Source organism: Papio anubis, chromosome 8 (assembly GCF_008728515.1).
Source record: "Papio anubis isolate 15944 chromosome 8, Panubis1.0, whole genome shotgun sequence".
Lineage (NCBI taxonomy): Eukaryota > Metazoa > Chordata > Mammalia > Primates > Cercopithecidae > Papio > Papio anubis.
Window position 1 is genome coordinate 2,387,903 of NC_044983.1, and position 20,034 is coordinate 2,407,936.

Here is a 20,034-nt window from a genome sequence, read left to right on the forward strand (position 1 = left end):
CTATAAGCAAAGAAAAGGGACGTGAGTCACACTGAAGGTGGTGGGAGGATGGAGGCAGAGGTCATGGGGGATGCCTCTAACAGCCAGGGAACAGCCAGGATTTCCCCCAGAGGTGGGACAGACGCCTGAGCAGGTGCTGCTTCGGGGCTTCCAGAAGGAACCAGTCCTGCTGACAACTTGATTTCAGACTTCTGGCCTCCCTGAAATGCGAAAGAATAAATTTCTGTTGTTTTAAAATACCCAGTTTGTGGCAATTTGTTACAGCAGCCCCAGCAAACTAATAAAATTGGGTATGCATTGAATTATGGGGAGAAAGAATACACATAAAATCCAAATATATTTTCTGTTTGCTTGGCATAATAAATGGTCCGTCACAACCACTGCTACTTTTAGAAATGCTGTCAATATATTTCTTTACTTCTTAAAATGGAAAGTTTGAATTTTAAGGATTTCCTTGAGTATACATATAATTCTAATATTATTCTAGATATCGAAGATGCATGCATCAGACGTGATGAGGTGAAGATTCTAGCTCCATCCCACCCCTCTGAATTTTAGTTTCCAAATTCATAAAATAATGCTGTTGATAGAGTTACCCTAGAGAGTTGTGGTCTAAAGTCACACAGCTGGTACTAGAAAAATTTAACCAAAATATTTACAATCCGCATGTCCATGTTGTCTTAGGCACAGCCGTCCAACGATGTTTCATTATGTTGCTCAGATGTCTCCCCAGGATGTTTAATAACAAAACACTGTGCTTATCCCTGGCTTCTCCACCTTTTCAAAATACTTCTCAGTTGGTCATTTAAAGATAGTTTCAAACTTCTGTAAATAGATCTTACACTTTAAAAAAATTACTAGTACTACTACTACTAATATTGTAACAAAGCCAAACACTTATAGAGTGTTCACTTGTGCTGTTTTGCAAATGTAATCTCAGTTAACTCCCACAACAACCGTACGAGGCAATAGAAATAATAATGGTATTGGCTGTAAGTATTTTTGAAGATTAAGTGGTAGTGAGTGTATAATATTCAGAGGAATGCCTAGTATACGTCAAATGTAATATCCAGTAAATCTTAGCCTGGACTCATGATGCACTGAGATTGCCCAATGGTCGGTTTAAGTGACTGAAGTGAGTAGCTCATTTGTAATTTATACTTACTAGTTACCACACTAAGTTTTAAGGATCAGATTTCAAGTTCTAATGTAAGAATGGAGGTTAGTGTGCACTTGCAAAGACAAGAGAAAGGCGACAGTATTCACAGGGATGTCCACTCCTGCTGCCTGTGCTTTGCAGATTAATATACTGTGCGGGAAATGGAACCTGCTGAGGTACTGCCTTGGGTGCAAATAGCCACAAATGCTTTCTGCCCCACTGGTGTGAGGAACACTGGGTGATATGGTTTGGCTGTGTCCCCACCCAAATCTCATCTTGAATTGTACTCCCATAATTCCCATGTGTTGTGAGAGGGTCCTGGTGGGAGATAACTGAATCACGGGGGCAGTTTACCCCCATACTGTCCTCATGGTAGTGAATAAGTCTCATGAGATCTGTTGGTTTCATAAGGGGAAACCTGTTTGCTTGGCTCTCACTCTCTCTCTTTGCCTACTGCCATCTATGTAAGATGTGACTTGCTCCTCCTTGCCTTCTGCCACGATTGTGAGGTTCCCCAGGCATGTGGAACTCTATATCCAAATAAACCTCTTTCTTTCGTAAATTGCCCAGTCTTGGGTATGTCTTTATCAGTGGCTTGAAAATAGGCTAATATATTGGGCATAACGTGGTTTTTTTTTTTTTAAGAGTTTCTATAATTTTAATTTCAATTCTGAAGTACACGTGCAGGAAGTGCAGGTTTGTTACATAGGTAAACGTGTGCCATGGTGGTTTGCTGCACCTATCAACCTATCATCTAGGTATTACGTCCAGCATGCATTAGCTATTTTTCCTGATGCTCTCCCTTCCCCCACCCCATCCCCAGACAGGCCCCAGTGGGTGTTGTTACCCTCCCTGTGTCCATATGTTCTCATTGCTCAGCTCCCACTTATAAGTGAGAACATGCAGCGTTTGATTTAAGCTCTCTATTGCTTAATTCTGAGCATGTGTTACGGTTTTGCATGGGTCATGATTGCATTTTCCGTTTCTTGGGTCAAAATATCAGAGGCTTTTCCAAATGCAGAAACTGACAGAAAACTCTAGGACAGCCTGCTGTGGTTAGGAAGAAGAAGCTCCAAGAATTCACAGTGACAGAGAGTATTTTGCATAACAGATAGAAAAGGTTTTCACAGAAATAAATTGCTTAAAACTTTCTAAACAATTTACAAAATGCATGATGGGGACTGAATAAAAAGGACCATGAAACTAAAACCAGACAGGTTTGCACAGCTCAAATCCAACGAGCAGGGGCACCATGATCTTGCACTCCCAGTGGGGTCAGGACAGAGAACAGTCATTTCATCATATTGCTTAAGAGATGAGGCCAGTTACATAAAAAAGAAAACCTGAAGACAGCTACTGTTATCCAACGTAATAGGTTTTGGTGAACTCCTACTGTTATTATAATTTTTTGGTATACAAACCAGTAAAATGAACTACATAGAGTCCTAATTACAAAATATCTATTCAACCTTTCTCCACAATTTCTTTTCCCTTCATGAAGTCCAACCAAACTTTATTCTAGCTATTGTATTTATGTGCATACAAACGAGAAAATTCTACTAAATTTGACTTCTGCTACAGGGAAAATTCTGGTAGAGTCTGTGAAACTAGATTTAATGAAACTTATTGTATCCTTTTCATTTTGTATACAAATATTTTTGTAAAATTTTAGCTTTCAAAATCTTAGCTTTATCATGGCATGCTGCAAAGTAGATGATACTGAACAGAGAGCAAGTTTTATTTACACTTACACTAAACATGCACACAGTGCCCCCCACAGGACCATTGGCTAGCACACCTGTACCATTTCTAAGACTTTGATAGGAGGGTATCTGAAAAGTTGACCTAAAAGATGGGGAAGAGGATAAGTAACTATTAGCTAATAAATGGGGAACATGTCAGTTTGTGGAGTTCGAAGCAAAGGAAAATATCTGTGCTGGCTGCTGTGGTCCCCAGATATAGCCTTAGACCCACAAGAGCTGTGAATCCTTAGAAATGGCCCCATCCTGGAGAGAGCATAGTGGGAGACCTGAAATAGAATCTAGGTTGACTTAATTATGTCGAAAAATACAGGCAGGTTTTTTTTTTCTCTGTTAAAGACACCATTTTTGCTTATTCATATATTTAATCCTTTATGGCCTAAGGGAAACAACGTTAAGCCCTAGGCTAACAGGAAATAATTTATTTCTGTGATTTTATTAAAGTGTTGGAAAATAAACATTCTGAGAACTAGGGGAAAAGAAAAAAAATTGAGCTATTTAGATTTGAGGGGAAAACAGGAGTTAGCTTATAATTACTTCAAAATACATAGTCTGTTATATAACATACACTTACCAATTGTTCCCTGTCTCACAATGAACTGAAGGACAGAAAAGAAAAATGAGATTTAGGTTAAGACTAGGAACAAGCATCTTAAAGCACTATTAAAAACAAAAAACAAAGTTTCTCAAAGGAACACACAAATTACTTTTCAAGGAGTATATTAGTCCGGTCTCACACTGCTATAAAGTAATACCCAAGACTGGGTAATTTATAAAGAAAAGAGGCTTAATTCGCTCACAGTTCTGCGGGTTGTACAGGAAGCATGACTGGGGAGGCCTCAAGAAACTTACAATCATGTCAGAAGGAGAAGGCACACTTTTAAACACCCAGATTTCCTGAGAACTCTATCATGAGACCAACACTAGTCAGATGGGGCTAAACCACTAGAAACTGCCCCCAAGATCCAATCACCTCCCATCAGGCCCCACCTCTAAACTTGGGGATTACCATTTAAAACGAGATTTGGTTGAGGACACAGATCCAAACCATATCAAAGAGTGTTTTACATAGAATAGTGTTTCCCTTGTCTAATATTTCTATACATTTGTCAGTGTGTTACATGTGTGAACATGTAATATCCCACATAGTTTATCTCACAATATCTGCCAAAAGAAGAGGCCAAAAGTTTGAAAATTTACGCTGAAACTATTTGCCATTAATTGTCACAACGAAACAAACACAGATGTGCTAATCCCCACAATCTCTGTGCAATCTTAGTTTCCTGAAACACAGTTTCTTCCCATTTGATTTTAAAACCTGTTTACAATTTCTGACAAATACAAACATGTTTATCTTACATGTGTTTACATTTGGATACATACATTTAAATTATGACAGCTTAGCATTTTCTCTTGAATTATAAACAATTCCATGAATACACCACTCTTCTGAAATTAAACAAAATAATCTTGGCCTGTTTTTTAGTTGCTTGTCAGCTGATAAAAAGCAAATACAGGCTGGATGCAATGACTCACGCCTGTAATGGGGGGCTGAGGCAGGAGGATTGCTTGAGCCCAGGAGCTCCAGGCTGCAGTGAGCTGTAATCACGCCACTGCACTCTATCCTGGGCAACAGGGTGAGACCCTGCCTCAGAAAGAAAAGTAAATACATGTGGCACACACCTGTATAAAGTCACCGTACTCATTTTCTGTAACTAGAAACAAGCATAAAATTTATACCTGCTTTTCTGACTTTAATAAACAAAAAAACTCCAGGAAATAAGATCATCCATTTCACTATTATTTTCTGCCTTTTTCTTAAAAGTCAGATCTCCTTTTACCTGAGCCAAGGTGAGTGAAGACTTCCTGCTAAACTCAGATGGCAGTTACTACAGTGATTCTCCCTGAGAATCTTACAACCTGGGGTAGAAATTTGCTGGTCTCAGTTTATTCATTTATATTTAAATAATGAGTTCATAGAAAAGCAAATTTAAACATGTTATGCAGCATATTGCATTACATTTAATAATACAAACCTTACCAAATTATTACTAAGTAATTTCAACTGTAATCAAGCAAGATTCAAGGGATGAAATCATCAAACTTGATTTTTGTCTCTTCTTACCTGTTTAAAATTGTTCCGGTAAAGCCTGTTCTTTAATGACTCCCATCATTTCCAGGGCATAAATAAATCTCTTTTATATGTCCAGGGCGCTGTCTAACCGAAGATGTTGGATTATTAAACTCCCTTCATCATGACCCCAATTCCTGACTCTCAGGAGTGCAGTTGGAGCGAGCCTTGGAGGGTGCAGGTTTTCCCTCTCATTTTGCCCACTCTCCCCATTTTTCATGGCTTTGCTTTTCCTCCCTGCCTCACATCTGCAGGTTTTACCCCATCATGACCTCTGGAAGGAGAGGTCACATGGAGTCTGCCCCTGTGCCGCTGAGTTCCTCAAAGACGGACCCTGTTCTTTCCTTCCCCTTACTTAGGCTCTTTCCTATCCTGCTGACAGTGGCAGGTGCCCAGTCTCTGTTGCTCACAACCTTCCCTGTTGCTCTCTTCTTGCTGCCCCACAAACTCAGGAGAGTTCAGAGTGGGCTCCCATAATCATATTATTATTATGGGATCCCATGCTGGACGTTAATCATAGTATAATTTTGACTCTAGCCACCGTATCTTTACTGAGCCATCAGCGCTGGTGGCAGGAAAACCAAACACTTACCTGTGTTTCTCAGGCATGACTCGGACTTCAGTGGATCCAGAAGTGGCATATCTGTCTCTGAGAGCTTCTTAAGTATCTCCTTCTTGAGGTGGATCTGCCACTGACACCAGTAATAGTCTCATGATTTCACTTTCCTGACCCTTTGTACCTAAAATACGGAGGAGAGACTAGGTTAGAAGCAATCTTGCATCTTTACAAATATTGCATGTCTGTATTTCTCAGCTGAAATAGAAACCAAAATAGTTCAATTTTAATGTCCTAATATATATAGTAAAAGTTGGTGACTTCGGAGCACAAAAAGAGGAAATAAATCATTCATTTCTCTGAGTTACGACAAATATTTCTCAAATGCAGTTTATTTGGGGAGAAGGAATTCAGGGAGAAGGCTCCAATGAACTACTTCTGAAAGATCTTTAATGAACAGAAGAATTAAAATTAGTATGTGTTATCAATGCATTGGTTTTATTAAACATAATTTAAGATCGTTGGATATATTTTTCAAAAATACCAAATATTAGGCATTGTTTCTCCAAAAACAGAAGTAAGTTATGGTAACAGATAAAGAGTTCCATGATTTAGAGAGTAAGGACAGGCAGAGAACTAGAAAGAAAACAAAATATCAGTAAAGAGAGTAATTAGATATTTTATGGAGAGGAGGCAACACAATGATGACTATTTGGTACAGAAATACTGGAACAAGGTATGGGTAGAGGTTCTTGCTTTGCAGAATAGACTGATGATGGGTGATACCTTCACAGATGTTCTCCAAGCCCCCTCCCACTGCTGACCCCACATCGAGAAGCTCAGCCTCCACTTTTCTCAAACTCATCCTTCCCCTAACTCCTGCCACCACATCACTGTCGAAGACCCCTGGCCTAGAAGAGCCTAGCTGACCCCTCAGGGCTCTGCCTCACCCAGCTCCGAGAACGCAGCTGTGTTGCAGCACACTACTTTCAAATCAGCATTCCTAAAACACATTTGTTACAACGTGTCCTCTTGTAAATTCATCAGTGCTTCTCGGCAAAACATTTCTGTAAAAATGCTCTCCACGATCTTCCTCTACCCCTTATTTTCCACAATTATCTTCTCCTCCCCTACAGGCAGAGGCCACCAAAGATCAGCCCCGCATTTTACTAAGCACTATTTTTATTTATCTAATCGCTGCAAAACAGTAACAACGATATTGACCCACGCATTCCACATAACAAAATCCAGTATGAGAACTACCTGGGGGCCCCTTTGCCTGGGCTCACAACATGGTACCACAATATATGGCATGTTAGAGATTAAGAAAATGCAGGAGCAAGTTCACTCTGACCTTCCTTTGCCTTTCTCCCCAAAAGCAGGCCATAAAAGAATTTTCTGACCAACCTTGCCTGAAATACCCTCATTCCAGATGGGTCCTGCCCTATACCCAGAAGCCAGGGGAACTTTGAACACACAGGCCCTGCTAAAGCCACCCTCGTTTGTCCAAACCTGTTCCCTCACGGTTGTCCTTTCTTCATTGAACCAAAGCATAAACATGCACAACTTTCCCTGGGTCTTTGGGTTTCATTGCTAAAGGCTCCCATGTCATATAAAATTTTGATTAAATAAATGTGTTGGGCTTTTGGGTTTTTCTCTCATTGATCTGTCTTTTGTTGTGGGATGTCAGTATGAACCTTGCGATGGGAAAGGGAAAGATTTCTTTCTCCCTTACACATATTAGCATTCAAATCTACTGCATTACCGAGTTTGCTTTTGAGGTCAAATTCAAATATTACCTCCTTCTTAAAACTGTCATTGATGCACACACTTCCCTGGTCAGAAGAAATTCCTCACTCCTCTATCCTCTCAATGCCTGTAAGGATATCTTTCCTCTCTTCTTCAAACTCTCTAGCACACAATTTGTGCATCTGGCTTTTTATTTACCAGATTTAAAAAATGTAACAGTAGTTCCTAAATAAATATTATTGGATTAAATGTGCTATTTGTACTGGTACCACGCACTAAAGTATTAGACTGATGAAAATGTACTTGTGTATTTTGCCATTGTAATTGCAAAAAACACAATAATTTTTGCACCAACCTACTACTAAAGCATATGTTGTGAAGTGTGTGTGTGTGTAGTATGTTGAGAAAAATCTAGCAACTTCCTTTAGTGATCTGTTTTTAATAGAAATTGGGTTTACACTCCCAATCCTACTGACTCCTGCTTCTAATCAAATCGTAAAATAGAGACAGATTTGGTTTTTGGAAATTTTTCTTTCAAATATGTAATACTTCAAAATGAGAAGAAAAGATAACTCACAGTCATGTAGGAATGGCAGAACCTCTCAGCCTGCAGGCTGCTGCTTCCCACGCACCTTGTGCTTTGCCTAATTCATACCGTATAAGCGCACAGTGATGAATATGCATTGTTTCTTGGTGAGCACAGGATGGTCCCACAGAGGAACACTGATTCTTGTTCTCTAATTTGCGCTGTGCTCTTGAAAGCGTTTAACACATTCCACACCTTGGATTATATCCTTTTCCAAAAATAGCTTTAAAAAATACATTTTGCTGGAAGTATCCTACATTCTCTTTTTATACATAAAAATAAAATAAAAATCTGAGCCTTCATGGTATTCTGCAATATTTTATGTAGAACTTTGTACTGTTGTTTCCAACGTTCAAATAATGGGAGGAAATTTACACCTGGACTCCACAGTCTCCCATGACTTGTGCAGAAAGGATTTGTAGCAAATCAATCTATGACCAGAAGATAGATACGGGTACATTTTCCTCAATTCGAGAAGCAACATTAATCTACTGTCAGCGGCAATGGGAAAACAATGCAGAGAAAGATTGTGGAAGACAAAGCCAGAGGAGAACAGGAGCTGGAATCCTCTACCAAGGGCGGCAGCTCCGATGTGGGATTCATTAATGCAGTTAGAGAAAGACAATGCTTTGTTTTTAGTCTGGCATCCCCTGGTGAAGACAATTTTGTGTGGGATTTAGCGTTGTCCTCAGACTTCTTAAGCCCTGCAGGGGAATTAGTACCGTATTAGGGGATTCTTCTGCAGTTTTTGCCTCCAGTGTTGTTTTTTTAGGTGAGTTTCAGGCTCCTTCCATTCTAATGAAGGCTTTAAGAATTCTCTTGGGAGCATTGTAAGTTAGAACTGAAACTTATGCAAATATTTCTCCCTGTAGCAGTTTGGGTGTACTACAGTCTCTAGCTTCCAGTCTTTGCTCGCTGAAATGAATGTTTCAACAGCTTCATGCCAGTCTGGTCAACACAAAACCCTAAGTTGTGTGTAATATTTTATGCTAGTGATCAGTTGCATGCAACACAAATAAGACTGTTAGGCTCATAAAGTTGTTCGGCTGACATAGTTCAAAGGAACCTCTTCTAAAATAAAACCTTTCTTAAGGTTAAAAATGCATTTTTCATAGTACAGAAAAATAAACAATAACTCTGTGAATGCTATTATTGTTGACTTTAAAAATCACACATTTTTGTCTTTGATTTTTATCATGCCCTTATTTGAATATGACAATATTTTCTTGATTAAATAGTCTTGGCACCCTTATCCAGCATCATTTGACCATGTATGTAAGGGTCTATTTCTGGGCTCTTCTCTCCCATTGGCCTATATGTCTGTTTTTGTCAGTAACCACAGTGTTTGATTACTACAGCTCTGTAGTAAATTTTGAAAGAAGGAAGTGTGAGCCCTTCAACTATGTTCTTCTTTTTTAAAATTATTTTGAGCTGAGCACAGTGGCTCACACTGTGGGAGGCCAAATTAGGGAGCTCACTTCTGCCTAGGAGTTCTAGGCTAGCCAGGGGCATAAAGCAAGACCTCATCCTTCCACAAAAAAAAAAAAGATGTTGGCTATTCAGGATCCCCTAATACTTCATACAAATTTTAGGAAAATTCATTTCTATTTCTGCAAAAAAATGCTGTTGGGATTTGTACAGAGATTGCACTACATTTGATCTTTCTGGGTAGTATTGGCATCCTTAACAATGGTCTTCAAATTCATGGAAATGATATTTTTTCCATTAATTGTGTGTCTTCTTTATTTCCTTTCGGCAGTATTTTGTAGTTGTGGCTGTGATATTTTTAGAAGTTGATTGACACTGATGAGATGCACGTGTTTTAAACTAAGAAGAAAGCGGCTCAGTTGTGCTGTCACTAACATTTTAAGCCTTGACTTTTTTTATTTACGGAGTTGATAATATGTTTTTCAAAGGATTATAAAAAAGATAAAATGAGATAGTTTAGACTAAGCACTTATCATACACAACTTGGCACACAAATAAGTAAATTGTTGTTGTATAATAATTGTTGATATATTTGTTGTTGACACCAGTAATTAGAATTTTAGTTATTTTGGTTACTAAAGCAAGATTGAGCAAGAATAAGGGAAACTTTTTGTTTATTATTTAGCTAGAGGATATAGTAGCATAAATGTATCAAACAACTTGAAATACAGTTTTATAACAATAATGAAAATATCAGTTTTTTAAAATTCTGACTGAAAGTAAAGAGATTAAAACACCAACATACGTCACTGTGAATTCAAACAAGAACACAAGAACATGCACTTTCTTTAGGCCTATTTATCATCATTACTCAGGAAAGTTCAAGAGAATAAACAGTGACTATAGCTCTAAAGCAGAAGTTTCATTTACACATAATATTTTAGACAAAGTCCAAATGAGAAACAATACATGTTTCCTTGGTACTTGCAGCAAGTCAGGTAACTTCTTAGCGATCTATACTCTCCTTGATAATATTTTATAGATCATAGATTTAAATTTTTGTCATTTATTTATAGTCTACTACCATTCCATTACGTTTCCGTCTTGGAATCTCTAGAACCAATCTTTTAAGAGAAGATGATTTCCTTAAGAAATGGTGAAAAGCAGTATGTAATATACTGTATGTCTTTGCTGATTGCATTGCAAATGAATAACATAGAGTTACACCGAAGAGGTTTTTGAAGAGACAATCCATGCAATTTTAACTGAAATAAATATCTCAGTGTTAATAAAAACAATATGCAGTTTGTTTGCTACGTATTTTTAATAATACCCACTTCAGTAGTCTTGGCCAGATTGCAGATGTATACATACATTTCGTGTGTGTATTTTTAACATTGGTAAACTATTAAATTTATAAAGAAATGCCAGTCTGATTTCCTATTATCAATATAATAAAGTTTATATATAATGGTCAAAATAGCCATTTGTTTCTTGTAAGGGAAAATGTGAAAATTAATTCTTAATATAAATTTTCCCAATGACTTATATACAGATAAATAAAATTTATTTAAGATTTAAAACTAGCACTGCCCTCCTTGCTGCAGGATTTCCATGCACCTGCTATAAAAGGGTTTGGAAAGGGAAAATTGGGTTAGTGTTTTACCCTTGAAAATTGACAGAATTAATTTAAGGGAAAAGGAAAATCAGGCATCCTGTTTTGGATTGAACTATGTCCCTCGAAAAGATATGCTGAAGTCCTAATTTCTGGTACCTGTGTATGTGACTTTATTTGGAAATAGGGTCTTTGCAGATGTAATCAAGTTAAGATGAGGTCATTCTGGAGTAGGCTGGGACTTAGCTCCAATCACTGGTGTCCTTATGAGAAGAGATACAGAGACAGCCAAAGAGGGTGCCTAGTGATGATGGCAGAGCCTGGAGTGATGCATCTACAAACAAATGAATGCCAGGAAATGCAGGCAAGAACCAGACAATTGGAGGGAGGCTGGGGCAGCTTCTCTCCCAAAGCCCTCACACAGGAACCACACCTGTTGATATGGTTTGGATCTGTGTCCCCACCAAAATCTCATGTCAAATTGTAACCCCCAGTGTTGGAGGAGGGGCCTGGTGGGAGGTGATTGGATCATGGGGGAGGATTTCCCCCTTGCTGTTCTCATGATAGTGAGTCATGATGAGATCTGGTGGTTTAAAAGTGTGTGGCATGTCCCCACTCACTCTCTACCTCCTGCTCTGGTCCTGGAACATGTGCCTGCTCCCTCTTCACCTTCCAGCATGATTGTAAGTTTCCTGAAGTCTCCCCAACCATGCTCCTATACAGCCTGTGGAACCATGAGCCAATTTAAACCTTTTTTCTATATAAATTACTCAGTCTCATGTAGTTCTTTATAGCAATGTGAGAGCAGGCTAATGTACCTGCCCACACTTTGATTAGGGGCTTCTAGCCTCCAGGACTGTGACAGAACAAACATTTGTTGTTTTCGACTCACCTAGTTTTTGCTATTTTATTATAGCAGCTTTGGGAAAGTAATACACATAAAATCAGAGTGGAGGAAATCTTAGATTTACTAACCAATGAGAAAAAGAGCAGGTTAGGCTCCAGAGACCCCAGACTCAGAGGGCCCTGTGGATCTAGCAGCCTTGCTTGCACCTGATAAGCTAAAATTTATCATGGTTTTCTTAACACAGTGGAAAAAAGGCCAATGGCATCATCAAATCCCACTTCTTAGCTTAGCAACATCAGTGAAATTGCATCACCTTTGACAACTCCAGGGAAACACATTATTTTATTACATGGATTGAGGAATGCTGAGACAGTCATTGAAACAGGCCGTGCATCAAGTCACATAATTCATCACTGCAGCCTGTGGGAGGAGCAGAGATCTTCCTTGCAAAGTTGTATGGTACTCATAGAGGCAAGTACTGTCATTAAAAGTAATGGTGGCAAAAAATGGGCCAATTTCAGAACAATAACTTAATGTAAGGTCATTGATGATTTCAGTGATTATCTATAATTGCACACAACTTTTCTAATCCCTTGAATATATATTATCATGTTTGATTCTCATGGTGAACCTGCAGAAGAGAAACCTATACTAATCCCTACTTTACAATGAATTTGAATCACACGTTAAGAGGCTAATACAGGTATATGAAGTTATTGTAATGGCAATTAAAACTACTAACATCTGTTTCTGATTCAGTTATGCAAGAACATGATGAATTATCAAAATGTAGCATTTTCCCCAAATTTGCTCCTTTAAAAATTTACCAACTAAGCTTATTCTTTTCACATAAAATTCACATATACATAGAAAATATTTGTGTGTATATATGAACATAAATATGTATATATGTACATATATATAAGTACATACACATGTATATGTACTTTTGAAGGTACCATGTAAAGTGTGTTCATTTTGATTAGCTCATATGTTTATTTGGTTCTTTGCATAAAAATAAAATCTAATTGCTTTTGCCATTATATTGTTCTCTATTGGCATTCCTCTGGGAACTACACAACTTTTTCCTAAAGATTCTATTTCCGTTCCCGAGATGTAGTAATGTGCTCATGAATTCAGCATTCTCTTTGATGGTTTCATTTGTATTTCTACTTTACTGCCATTGGAGGTTAGCACTCTCCCTTCACACTTGGGTTGGCAAGGAGCTCACAGAAAAAGACTCTCCCAGCATAGAAGGACCTCTGGTGGCTCCACAGCCCCTCATCTGTGTCCCTGTGGCCAGCAGGCAGCCCTTCCCCATTCCAGCTGCCTCCATCCTCATTGACCCAAACCCAGTGTTCATGGTCAGCACAGCTAAGGGCTCACTGTAGAACTTGAGGCAACATTCAGATTATTGCAGGTGCTTTTCAACAGAACACTTCCAGAAAGTTTATTTTTAATTTGCTCATTTCCATCTTCAATTATCAAAAATTTGCTTGTGACCAAATCTGGAGGATGCTAGAGCCTTGATCTTACGTTTGGTAAGCTGTTTATAAAGATGTCTTGGAAATTTGATTAGGATGTCCAAGTTTTACTAAAAAGCAGAAAACATTTTCTGGCATTTTTCATAGATAGATAGATAATAGATTCTTTTCTAAAAGTAAAAATTAAACTGTATTAGTCAGGGTTATCTAGAGGGACAGAACTAATAAGAGATACCTATCTAGTTCATACACACACTCACACACACACACACACACAGGAGTTTATTATGTATTAACTTACAGCATCAAAAGGTTGCACAATAGGCCATCTGCCAGCTGAGGAGCAAGGAGAGCCAGTCCGAGTCCCAAAACTAAAGAACTTGGGGTCTGATGTTTGAGGGCAGGAGGCATCCAGCATGGGAGAAAGATGTAGGCTCGGAGGCTAGGCTAGTCTTGCCTTTTCATGTTTTTCTGCCTGCTTTATATTCGCTGGCAGCTGCTTAGATTTTGCCCACCAGATTAAGGGTAGATCTGCCTTTCCCAGCCCACGGACTCAACTGTTCATCTCCTTTGGCAACACCCTCACAGACACACGCAGGATCTGTACTTTGTATCCTTCAGTCCAATCAAATTGACACTCAGTATTAGCCATCACAATAACCATACAAATAAACTATGTGATTTAAATAGTTTGCATGTTGTTGTTTAATTGTTTTGTGTCTTGATTTATTAAGAAAATTATCACTAGGAGATCCAAGGATTCTACAGTGGATGGCAGAGACGTAAGACGTGTTCCTCTATCCAATGCAGTAGTAAGCTGTAGGGACGCACGTGCATTTCCTATGCACTGTGTGAGAGTAAGATACTTAAAATGTTTATATCTGCATTCACTTTCTCTGAAATGTCTCCTAACATGCTGGTAACATAGCAGATGAGAGACAGAAGCAGAGAGAGAGAGAGAGAGAGAGAGAAGGCAGAAAGAAAATTCTGAAAGTAGTTCCAAAAATCTGTTTCTATTGTGCTTTTGTAAGTAGACTGTGGTACCTTAGCTTGCTTTGTTTTGCTTTTAGAATTGGAATAAGATATTTTGGAATGCTGTACTCCTGCGTCACTAAGTAGAACAAGGCATGCCTGTGTGAAGCTGTTCCATTTCACACATAACCCTGTAAACATCAGAGATGTGCTGTTCATGGATCATGAAGCAAGAGCTAGCAAAATAGAATCTTACTATGACACCTTTCTATTCGCTAGATCAACAGATCTTGAGAAGAATTTGGGTAAGGCTTATTTATGGTAAAATATATTTTTATTTGAAATTATAAAAACAGGCCTTGCACAGCGGCTCATGCCTGTAATCCCAATGCTTTAGGAGGCTGAGGCAGGAGGATCACTTGGGACTAGGAGTTTGAGACCATTTCAGGCAACATAGTAGGATTCTATCTCTACAAAAACTATTTTTTTTAATTAGCTGGGTATGATGGCTTGTGCCTGTAGTCTCAGCTACTCAGGAGGTTGAGGTGGGAGGATTGCTTGAGACCAGGAGGTTGAGGCTGCAGTGAGCTATTCTGTCTTATGACAAAAAAAGAAATAAATTGTAAAAACATTCACATAAAATAAATGCTAAATGATAATACTTTTTATTGACCTATGACCTCAGACTGTTAGCAGAAAGGCAGGTGGGGGGAGACAGAGAGAGGGTAATTAACTTGTCATCAGATTGGTAAAAAATAATCAGGAATTGCTTAGACTATTCTAAATATGTAAAAGATAACCAATAGAAAAATAAAACACAGGTAATGTTTATAGCTATAAAGACATGTATTGAGTATCATAAAAACATTTAATAGCGCTATCAGCAATATAGAGCCTAGATGTCTATTGGCCTTTTGTTGTACTAACCACTATAATACGAAAATAGTAAAACAAAACAAAACAAAACCATATAGGATATAGCCAAGCCTCCTGACACAACAGCTGTACTGGCGTTTTTCAAGGTTCTGTAGCATTTTATATGTTAATAGAACGATGCACAAGGCTTTCTGAGTGAGGTATACACAGTATCCCTTAATTTTGTACAGTTATTCACATTTCCATCTTGGAGTCTTGAAGAGTGGTGAATATACCTTACGGTAAGTCAAACCCATCTTCATCTCCAGAGTTGGGCATGATGGATTTCAGGCTTTTCTCAGCTCCTCGGCAAGCACATGATTGACCTGAGGGCATGATGCCCTGTGGAGCTTGCTGGAAGCTTCTGAGGAAGTTACTACCAGCTCTCCTGGGAGAAGTTCTGGAAACAACTTTCTTTCTCTAGATGGAGAGAAAGAAGAAAGCTGTCGTGGTATTGCTACTGTGAGCCATGCCACAAACTCAAGGGGGGGAAGACTTTGGATGAGGTTTAGGATGAGGGTGCCAGAGCAGAGGCATCCTGGGTCGCTGGTGGCTTTGCTGAGCTTCTAAATCAACTGACCTGGGGCCGGCATCCTCCAGGCTGCCAGGCGTGGGAGCACCTGCCTTTCCTTATCATTGAGGAAGCTGGAGCCAAATTTCCTGCTTGGGACAAAACACGTTCTATCTGACTCATTCAATGAGGAGTGTAAAACAGTTATTTTAAGAATTAGAACATCTTATATACACTTTTATTGCATTCTGGAAAACATTTTTATTGCCTATCACAGTGGAGTAAGGCAAGGAAAAGACCTTTAAAGTGTGTTTTTCAGAGATAGAAATTTTTTCCCTCTGTTGTATCTGTCATTATATACTGATAATGACAAAATGTCAAAAGCCCAATCGAACCTCAAGAATTTCTCTTTGAATTCACCAGAGCAATAAAGCATGTACGGCTCTTACATTAAAGACAGCTAGTTTGAACAATGGAAATTTAGATATGGCTAGATTTGATGCTTGACATGGTACAGATTTTATAAAAAGAATGAAAGATCGAACGTCTAAGCCATAAACACATAACAAGTTTTTTTCAAAAAACAAAAAGAAAAATGCTTTAAATGTATTTCCTCAGCCACCAAAAAAAGGCCTTTAAGCTATGTGGAAAATAAGTATGGAGAGGAAGCAAGTCTGCTAACAGTAACAGTGTATTTTTCTTTGAAAGGTTAATGCCAAGGTCCCAAGGAGATCGTTCCATTTTAGAATCAACGTAAAACTTCACTCACCTTTTGGCGTTATTTTACTATCTTCTGTGAAAGAACTTGATTGAGAGCCCTTCATCCTGTGTGTTTATTAAGTCTGACCCTGAGTCCTCTCTTCTTCCCAGCCTGGACTCCAGGGTCATGCTTTGCATTCCTTCCCCACCCATCTGCAGTCAAATTGTCTCTGCATTTCTTTACCACTTCCTCCCCATGAGACTGAGGTCTTTTTTTTCTTTCTTTTTTTTTTTTAAACAAATTTTACCATTTAAATATTTTTTCGGTGTAAAGTTCAGTGCCTTTAAGTAAATTCTCACTGCTGTGCAGGCATCGCCAGTGTCCGCATCCAGGGCTTGTTCATCTTCCCCAGCTGAAACCCCACATCCCACCCCCGCCCCAGCCTCTGGTAATCACCCTTCTACTTTCTGTCTGTATGGATTTGATAACTCTAGGAAACTTACATGGACAGAATTACACAGGAAGTGTTCTTACAATGTCCTCATGCTTCACCCATGTTGTAGCACGTGTCACAGTTCCCTTCCTGGTTTTTATTTTTAATATATTTTTTTGAATTGGCACCAGTTTTACGTAGCTTTATATAAGGACACAGGACAGGAAACAGCGTATAAACGTTACAGCATCAAACACATCTTCATCAGGAACCTTCCAACCACCTAGGCATGGCTTCCCAGCCCGCAGAGGACACACTCAGCTATGAGTGATGAGAGTAAGTGGGAGCCTGTGGACCGCCCCAGCAGGGGAAGCTCAGCATAGCAACGAAACCTTATAGCAGCCCATAAGCATGGCTTCCAAGGCCCTCCAAGGACACCACTGGGTCTTAGAGCTAACCAACAGGAGCTTATGCTTTCTGAAAGTCTTTTTAAATATCCTGGACAGAAAAATGCTCAGGATTTGCATGCCTGCTTACACCTCTCAGTCCAGAGGCAGTTCACTTCCAGGAGAAGCTCCATCCTCTTTGTTTCATAGCTGCAGACACGGGTCCTTTTCCTGAAGGTTGGAGAAGCACCTCTCATGCACACTCATTGTCTCCCTGACTCTTTCATGAATTCCCACGTGATGACTGCTCTCAGCATTTGCCAAAGTCCCCGAGGGGATCCCTAACAGGTGGGCTGCTCTTGATGTGACTTTTACAGAACTATGTATTTTAGTTTATCTGAAACTTCATTTTGACTCTAGTATTATTGATGAGTTTATTGTCTAACTTGAGATTGTTGAGTATTTTACAATCACTATATTTCTGATTCAATTCTGCTATGTTCAAAGAACATCGTTAGTGTGACTTAAATCCTTTAAATCTGTTGAAATTTACTGTGTGGCCCATAATACTATCTATCTTTGTGGATTTTCCAGAGGTATTTGAAAAGGATCTATTGGTTGGAGCACTCTATGGCATAAGACACATTCTCCTTCACAACATAAAGTGGAAACGGGAAAGTGACGTGTCAGAAAATTAGCAACTCTGTAGAAGAAGATGATATATTTGAGTGATCAAATTATGAATATACGCTTTCAAAAACAAAAATAGAGGACCAGATGCAAGTGCGTACAAAAAGCATGACTAGGGGAAGCCGTGGGACAGCTAGGGGATTTGAAGCTAATTTCCCAAACATATAAGTAGTCAGTGATTGTGCACAAAACTGTTTTAACAGCAAAAGTAACACCTGAAATTCTGATTCTCATATTTTAATAAACTGTGAAATGGAAAATAACAGCTTCTTCCTGTATTTCTCCTCCTTCCATTGACATTTAGAAGTGGAAATTCTCACAGACATCTATTCCGTGGAAGGCCAGCGTGAAGCAGGGAACAGAGCTATGGAAAAATGAACAAAAATCAACTTGTTGATGTTCCAGTTGTTAACAGCCGAGAAACTCAACAGTGTTTTGAGGGAGATCTGAGCTTATACTGCTCTACGAATTTGATTTGGTTGTTGTCTTGAATGGTGTTTACTCTGAAGGAGTCAGAGTAAGTAGTGTTTTTGTTAATAATGTGGGATGCTAATGTCTTTAATGTCAGCGAGTGTCGCCATCTCAGGTCCTTCTGTCAATACCACATATTAACGAAAATGTGGCGCCCATGGAAATGAGTGTGAGAGACTGTGCAGGGCAGACCTTGTACACAAAGGGTGGTGCACAACATCTGAGTACAAGCCAAGATCCATCAACAAGAGAAGAGAGAGGTGAGATTAGAAGGAAGGAAATAACCTGGACCATCAGAGAGCTTTTGAAAATTGTCCCATAACCGCCTTGAATAGAAATAAAAGATATATGAATTTACTTTTCTACTAATGTCTATTATTTTATAATATTCTACTTTTCCTGATTGGAGCATATGAAACTATCCAAATTCAAGCATTATAAAATTTAAAGATGGGTTATGTAAAAGTCAAAATCTTCCAAATTGCTGTAGCACCCTAAAAAGAATTAATATCTAACATTTTAAATATATATTTTTTTCTTGTATACTTACAGGTATATATTATATTTTTTAATAAAAAGTAGACATCTCATACACTGTGGGGCAAAATGTTATTTTCTTTTAGCTATTTTACTTGCACATGATTTCATGTTAAGAAATATAGCTGTCCATAATTCTTTTTAAGCAGAATATGGTAGTTTTTTTGGTAAGAATATGCTTAAAATTTATTACGTTTTATTAAAATTTTTCTGATGAATATTTGAATTATTTCTAACATGTCACTAATTTAAACAGTGCTGCATTTTGATATACATTATTTAGGCACTTAAGAAAATATTTCTAGAGGATAAATTCCTGGAAATAGAAATGTCAGGTTATACAGCAGATACTTTTAAGGTTTTATGAGACATTACCAAAATGCTTTCTAAAATGTAGTATCAATTCATTCTTCCATTAAGATTGTAGAAGAGTGCCTGTTTCTCAACAGCTTTCCAGCAAGGACACCATCATTTCTATAGTTAAAAAAAATTAATAGTCCAGAAGTGATACATTTATTGGTAAGTTATCAATTCTGTAAATTTTAGTAAGCTTGGGCATGCATTAATAAGTTAATTACTCCATTCTTTTTCAGTGACTTGCCTATTCATATCATTGCCAATGTATTATAATACTGTATTCTTGCCAGAAATCCAGATGTGATTTTGTTAACAGGATTTCCTAGGCAGTAGAATGAACCTTCTACGTGTCCACAAAATATGTAACACAGAACTGGCCAATATGAGATCTGCAATAATTATACTCAATAATTGTTGTAGATTTAATAATAATTAAACATAAACATTTTCCTAATGGCCTTCTAACTTTCCTGATAGTAGTTATATTGTTTTGTAAAAGTACTAACTATAGAATTTTGCCACTATTTACTTCCAGAAGAAGTTTATTTCCTTTATAAAAACTATTCTATATTCTAGTCTTTGGTTTAACCAACACAATTGTCTGAAGTTTGCAGAGTGCTATACAGATGTATACTTAGTAATATGAAAATTACTCCTAAAAGGGTCAAAGTATTATTGACGTAGTTTGTATATTTGTGCCCCCAAAATCTCATGTTGAATTACAGTCCTCAGTGTTGAGGTGGGGCC

General features: G+C 38.3%; 1 long non-coding RNA gene across 1 annotated transcript; it reads left to right on the forward strand.

The window, feature by feature from the left end:
* Nucleotides 1-13,918: 13,918 nt before the first annotated feature.
* LOC103886580 lies at nt 13,919-18,713 on the forward strand. Its single transcript, XR_002523676.2, has 3 exons — nt 13,919-14,592; nt 17,827-18,015; nt 18,227-18,713. It is a non-coding gene; the product is annotated as an uncharacterized LOC103886580 (long non-coding RNA).
* Nucleotides 18,714-20,034: the final 1,321 nt, after the last annotated feature.